The following is a 6864-nucleotide window of genomic DNA, read 5'->3' as shown; positions in this document are numbered from 1 at the left end:
GAAGGGTCGTATTTAAAGCAGAATCATCACCGATGTCCAGGCCGTCCAATCACAGTGCTCAAAGATCAACACCTACCATATATGGCATATTACAGTTTTTTTCAATTGCTAACAAGCGTTTATCAATACTTAAAGTACTTTTTCTATAAACTCTTAACACAGCAACACACAAACATCACACAATTAGCCAAATAGTTAATTTTCTGCTCAGAACCATATTTTGTTAAATAAACACAAACTCTACATTTCAAAACGCTGAAAACCTTTTTCTACACATACTAACTCTATCAAAACACATTCAAAATCGAGTCGTTCTGTCAAACACTAGCAGTAGTTTTCTATCCAACATGAACATATAGTCAATAAAAGCAATGACTGTCAAAATACCAACAGTTGATGGCATTATGAAAACTGCATTACTGTCATGTTTCAGTTCTACCTGCAGAAAATATGAAATTCATAGATTTTAAAATTAAGTTTCGTTTTACTGCAGTAAAAGTATAATGCATGTAAGCGTTCTACATGTTTGGTTGAGTGTTGAATGTGTGTTGAACAGAAGAGAGTCATTATTTTATAGAATGTGCAGAAGAAAAAGAGAAGAAGAAGAAAGTAACAGAATTGCTCAGGGCAGCTACTGGTCAGATGAGTCCCCTATGATGAACTACAGTGTCCCTCTTGGTTAAAATCTCTTTCTGGGGGTGTGTGTGTTACAGATCCCTTGTTCCCCTGGACTCTATTTCCCATGATCCTCCTGTTTCGTCACCTGCACTCACTTCCCTCGTCAGCTCCTCATCATCACGGATCACCTGCACCTGGACTCTATTATCTGCACTCCCTTTATAATGCACTCACTCCCTGCACTCCTGGTCCGTTCTCTGTTGTGTTAAGTGTCAGTTCGGTGTTCTCTACCTGTGTTTATTAAAGTACTACTATTATTTGTGGAAATCCGTATCTGCCTCATCTCTACACCAGTGACCCGTAACAGAAGAACGGACCCAAAAGACGTTGGATTTCCACAGAAAAATGGAGACTTTCCCCAGCTCCTTGGCTCCTGCTTCTCCCATGCCTCTAAGCTCCTTCACAGCCGGCGATCGTCTCATCGGGCTCCTACAGGTGGGTCGTTCGCTGGAGAGGTATGTGGAGGAGTTCGTTGAGCTTGCTTTTTTGTCTGACTGGCCTGAAGCATGTTTGATCTCCCTGTTTCTGGATAGACTAGATGATGACACCATCCGTTTTGATGAACCTGATTACCGCTTCTCCTTAAGCGAAACTATCAATACCATTTTGTGGTTAAATGACTCCAAATTCTATGTTGATTGGGTTCAGGATGGGTGTTTGTCTCTAGTCCATCCAGAAACACGGTTGGCCGGGCTAGTCAGTCAGCCACCGTCTTCCTCCGCATAGCCCTCCAGCGAACTTCCTGCCTGTTCCACGCTGGACCCACACTCCTCCGCTGGGTCAAGGAAGCGGAGGAGGAGGAAAAGAGCTACTCCAGCCCCCTCCGAAAAGTCTCCAGCCTCTTACGAGCCGCCAAGAGATGCGGTGTGGCTTATTGACTTTCTCTCCGAGCCAGTAGCTCCAGCCCTCTCCGAGCCAGTAGCTCCAGCCCTCTCCGAGGAGGTTCTAGCCACACACAGGCCGCCATGTGATGCGGCCTGGTTAATTGACTTTTGGTCCGAGCCAAGTTCTCCAGTCTCCGCCGCCGAGCCAAGTTCTCCAGTCTCCGCCGCCGAGCCAAGTTCTCCAGCCGCCGCCGCCGAGCAATCCGCTCCAGCCGCTGCCGCCGAGCAATCCGCTCCAGCCGCCGCCGCCGCCGAGCAATCCGCTCCAGCCGCCGCCGCCGCCGAGCAATCCGCTCCAGCCGCCGCCGCCGCCGAGCAATCCGCTCCAGCCGCCGCCGCCGAGCAATCCGCTCCAGCTGCCGCCGAGCCAGCCGCTCCAGCCACCGCCGAGCCAGCCGCTCCTACTATGAACTGTGTTTTTGAACCCTCCAGCCCAAAGACTGTGTTCCCTCCCTGCCTCCCTCTCCCGCCTCCTCCCACTAATGTCCACAATGCACCTCTACCTCAAGCCACCTCATCCAGGACTCCACCTCGGCCCGTTGGTCCAGATGCTCCCCCTTGGCTCCAACCTCCCTCATCTCCACCGTGGCCCATCAGTCCACCAGTTCCGCCAGGCTCCATCCTCCCCCCGGTTCCGCATCAGTCGTTCGTCGGCCTCCCCTCACTTCAGGACTGCACTCCTCGGTTTTCACCTCGTCCCTTCGTCCCTCACGCTCCGTTGGCTTCCTCACTCCCTCCTGCGTCCCTTTGGTCGGCTGTCGCTCTGGCTCCTCTGCGGCCTTCTGGAGCCCCGCCTGCGCCTCGGTCAGCCGAGCCTGCGGCATCGCCCTGTCCTGCCGGATCCTCACCGCCACCTGGGCTCGTCGGCAATTCGGCTACGGCACCTGATCCTCCACGGCAGCCCGCTGCACCTGACCCGCCGTGGCAGCCCGCTGCACCTGACCCGCCGTGGCAGCCCGCTGCACCTGACCCGCCGTGGCAGCCCCCTGCACCTGACCCGCCGTGGCAGCCCGCTGCACCTGACCCGCCATGGCTGCCTTCGGCTCTTGACCCACCATGGCTGCCCACGGCCCCTGACCCGCCATGGCTGCCCACGGCCCCTGACCCGCCATGGCTGCCTTCGGCTCCTGACCCGCCATGGTTCTTGGACCTGCCCTGGAGACCTCCACTCCAGTCTACTCCTCCCCCTGCTCCGGCTTGAGGTCTCCAGGGCGCCCACCCTGGAGGTACTGTTACAGATCCCTTGTTCCCCTGGACTCTATTTCCCATGATCCTCCTGTTTCGTCACCTGAACTCACTTCCCTCGTCAGCTCCTCATCATCACGGATCACCTGCACCTGGACTCTATTATCTGCACTCCCTTTATAATGCACTCACTCCCTGCACTCCTGGTCCGTTCTCTGTTGTGTTAACGTTATGTTTGGTGTTTCCTTGCCTTTGTTTGATTAAAGTTCTATGTTATTTGTGGAAATCCGTATCAGCCTCATCTCTACACCAGCGTACCGTAACAGTGTGGTGTTGATGGAGCACTCATGAGGGTGGGATGGTGTCCACTTGGTAGCTAGTGCCCTGTGCAGACCACATATTGTGTAAATATGGAACAATGGTCGTGTAATCATTGTAGTATAAAGCTTTTATTGAAATGAAAACATGAAATTGCTGCCATTGATCAACAACAAATCCAACATACATGGCCTTTGGTTATTATGGAAGCTTTTTTTCCACCACAGAATAAAAAAGCATAAAAGGTAATTGTGACTTTTTATTACAAATATTTTGCAATTGTGAGTTTATCTCACAATTCTGACTTTTTTATTCTCAGAATTGTGAGATATAAACTAGGAACTGATAGGAAAAAAAAATAGCAGAAATAGGAATCAGAATCAGAAGAAGATCAGAAAGAGCTTTATTGCCAGGTATGTTGTTTACACATACTAGGAATTTGTTTTAGTGACAGAAGCTCCACAGTGCAACAGAGTGACAGCGACAAGACAATAATATACAAATTTGTAATAATATACAAATTTACAAGAGAGACAAAGTGCAAAAAAAGCAAAAGACAATATATATTATAGACAATTGTATGTACAATTATGTGTGCAAATTGAGATATAAATAAGTGTTTTAATTAAATAAAGTGTAATAGTGTTATGTGTTCCGTGTTTGTCTAGTGTTCATGAGATGGATTGCTTGAGGGAAGAAACTGTTCCTGTGTCTGGTCGTTCTGGTGCTCAGGGCTCTGTAGTGTCGTCCAGATGTCAACAGTTCAAAGAGGGAGTATGCTGGATGTGAGGGGTCCAGAGTGATCTTCTTTGCCCTTTTTCTCACTCTGGATAAGTACAGTTCTTGGAGAGTGGGGAGGGTTTTGCCAATGATTCGCTCAGTGGACCGGACTACCCTCTGTAGTCTTCTGAGGTCAGATTTGGTAGCTGAGCTGAACCAGACGGTAATTGAAGTGCAGAGGATGGATTTGATGATGGCAGAGTAAAACTGTTTCAGCAGCTCCTGTGGCAGGTTGAACTTCCTCAGCTGGCGAAGGAAGTACAACCTCTGCTGGGCCTTTTTCACAATGGACTCGATGTGGTTGTCCCACTTCAGGTCCTGGGAGTTGGTGGTGCCCAGGAACCTGAATGACTCCACTGCAGTCACAGTGCTGTTCATGATGGTGAGTGGGGAAAGAGCAGGGGGGTTTCTCCTGAAGTCCACGGTCATCTCCACTGTCTTGAGCATGTTGAGCTCCAGGTTGTTAAGACTGCACCAGACAGCCAGCTGTTCAACCTCCAGTCTGTAAGCAGACTCGTCACCATTCTGGATGAAGCCAATCAGTGTGGTGTCATCCGCAAACTTCAGGAGCTTGACAGAGGGGTCTTTAGAGGTGCAGTCGTTTGTGTAGAGGGAGAAGAGCAGTGGGGAGAGAACACAGCCCTGAGGGGCGCCGGTGCTGATGGTGAGGGTGCTGGATGAGAGTTTTCCCAGTCTCACTAGCTGCTGCCTGTCTGTCAGGAAGCTGGTGATCCACTGACAGACAGAGGTGGGCACGGAGAGCTGAGTTAGTTTAGGCTGGAGGAGTGATGAGACGATGGTGTTAAAAGCAGAGCTGAAGTCCACAAACAGGATCCTCACATAAGACCCTGGTCTGTCCAGATGCTGGAGAACATAATGCAGTCCCATATTGACTGCATCATCCACAGACCTGTTTGCTCGGTAAGCAAACTGCAGGGGGTCCAGTAAGGGTCCAGTGATGTCCTTCAGAAAAGCCAGAACCAGTCTTTCAAATGACTTCATGGCCACAGACGTGAGAGCCACAGGTCTGTAGTCATTTAGTCCAGTAATTTTGGGTTTCTTTGGGACGGGGATGATGGTGGAGCGTTTGAAGCATGAGGGGACTTCGCACAGCTCCAGTGATCTGTTGAAGATCTGTGTAAAGATGGGGGCCAGCTGGTCAGCGCAGGTTTTCAGACAGGCAGGTGAAACGCTGTCTGGGCCTTTCTTCTCTTGTTCTTTCTGAAGACCTGGCGCACGTCATCTTCACTGAACTGAATTGCAGGTGTGGGGGAGAGGGGGGTTGTTGGAGGTGTGAATGGTGATTTTTCAAACCTGCAATAAAACCCATTCAGATCGTCTGCCAGTTGTTGATTCTCCACAGAGCTGGGGGATGGTGTCTTCTAGTTGGTGATAACTTTCAGACCTTTCCACACTGAAGCTGTGTCATTAGAAGAGAACTGATTCCGAAGTTTATCAGAATAATTCCTCTTTGCCACTCTGATCTCCTTTTCCAGTGTGTATTTGTCCTGTTTGTACAAGACTCTGTCCCCTTTTCTGCAAGCATCTGCTTTGGCCTGACGGAGCTGGCTGAGTTTTGCAGTGAACCAGGGTTTGTCGTTGTTGTAAGTTAAATGAATCTTTGTAGGAATGCACAGATCCTCACAGAAACTGATATATGATGTAACAGTCTCTGTGAGCTCGTCCAGATTGGTGGCAGCAGCTTCAAAAACACTCCAATCAGTCCATTCGAAACAGGCTTGTAAAGCCCGCTCTGTTTCGGTGGTCCATCTCTTTACAGTCTTTGCTACAGGTTTAGCTGATTTCAGTTTCTGCCTGTAGGTCGGTATGAGATGAACTAGACAGTGATCAGAGAGCCCCAAAGCTGCCTGTGGGACAGAGTGATATGCATCCTTTATTGCTGTGTAACAATGGTCGAGTATATTACTGTCTCTGGTGGGACAGGTAGCATGCTGTCTGTATTTGGGCAGTTCACGTGAGAGAATCGCTTTATTAAAGTCCCAGAGAATGATAAGAACAGAGTCCGGGTGTTGTTGCTCGCTCTCTGTGATCATATCAGCGAGTATCTGTAAAGCCAAGCTCACGTGCGCTTGCGGAGGAATGTAGACGCTCACCAGAATGAACGAGCAAAACTCCCGCGGCGAATAGAACGGCTTGCAGCTAATGAAGAGTGTTTCAAGATCTGGACAGCACATCTTCTTTAACACCGTTACATCTGAACACCACCTTTCGTTGATGTAAAAGCACGTCCCGCCGCCGCACGATTTCCCCGTTGATTCTGCGTCGCGATCTGATCTAAACAGCTGAAAGCCCGGCAGACTTAACACGCTGTCCGGAATGGCGTCGTTCAGCCAGGTTTCCGTGAAGCACAGAGCAGCCGAGTTCGAGAAATCCTTATTTGTCCGGGAGAGCAGAAGGAGTTCGTCCGTTTTGTTGGGCAGAGAGCGGAGATTCGCCAGATGGATGCTAGGCAGCGGCGTTCTTAATCCGCGCTGTCTGAGCTTCACGAGGGCGCCGGCGGGCTTTCCCCGTCTGCGCGTCCTGAAGCGTCTAAACAGCGCTGCCACTCCGCCGACTACAACATTCAACAAAACGTCTGAATAATACGAAATCCGGTAAAAGATTTTGTGGTGTGTACTGCCGAATGTTCAGCAGTTCATCCCTGGTAAAACTGATGGTGTTTGAAAAACAGAAAACAGGAAAAACTAACAAAAACAGAACAAACACTGAAGAGCTAAGCACTGTGGCTGCCATGCGCGGCACCATCTTGATCGTCACTTTCATAGGTACGCTTTCATAGGTTTCATCATGTGTAAGGGGGAAAACCATAGAGATGCACAATCTTCTTCCTCCTCTCCTCTACCTCTTCTTCTCACTTGTCCTGATCCAACTTCTCCTCTCCTCCTTCATCTATTCCTCTCCCTCACCCAGATATTATTTTCTCTCTGCTCCTCTGTGTTGTTCTTCATACACACTGAACAAATCTGATTCAAAGAGTCTTATTTTACTGAGACTGGAA

The 6864-nt window shown here is 49.5% G+C and overlaps 1 protein-coding gene across 7 annotated transcripts in view; it reads left to right on the top strand.

Moving 5' to 3' along the window:
* The window catches only part of LOC125258832 (ovoinhibitor-like), a 301375-nt gene that overhangs the window by 46309 nt on the left and 248202 nt on the right, over positions 1-6864 (top strand). The window lies entirely within an intron of this gene.

The sequence above is a fragment of the Megalobrama amblycephala genome, linkage group LG23 (assembly GCF_018812025.1).
Source record: "Megalobrama amblycephala isolate DHTTF-2021 linkage group LG23, ASM1881202v1, whole genome shotgun sequence".
Lineage (NCBI taxonomy): Eukaryota > Metazoa > Chordata > Actinopteri > Cypriniformes > Xenocyprididae > Megalobrama > Megalobrama amblycephala.
The sequence above is the reverse complement of the archived record's forward strand: the minus strand, read 5'-3'. Positions and strand labels throughout refer to the sequence as shown.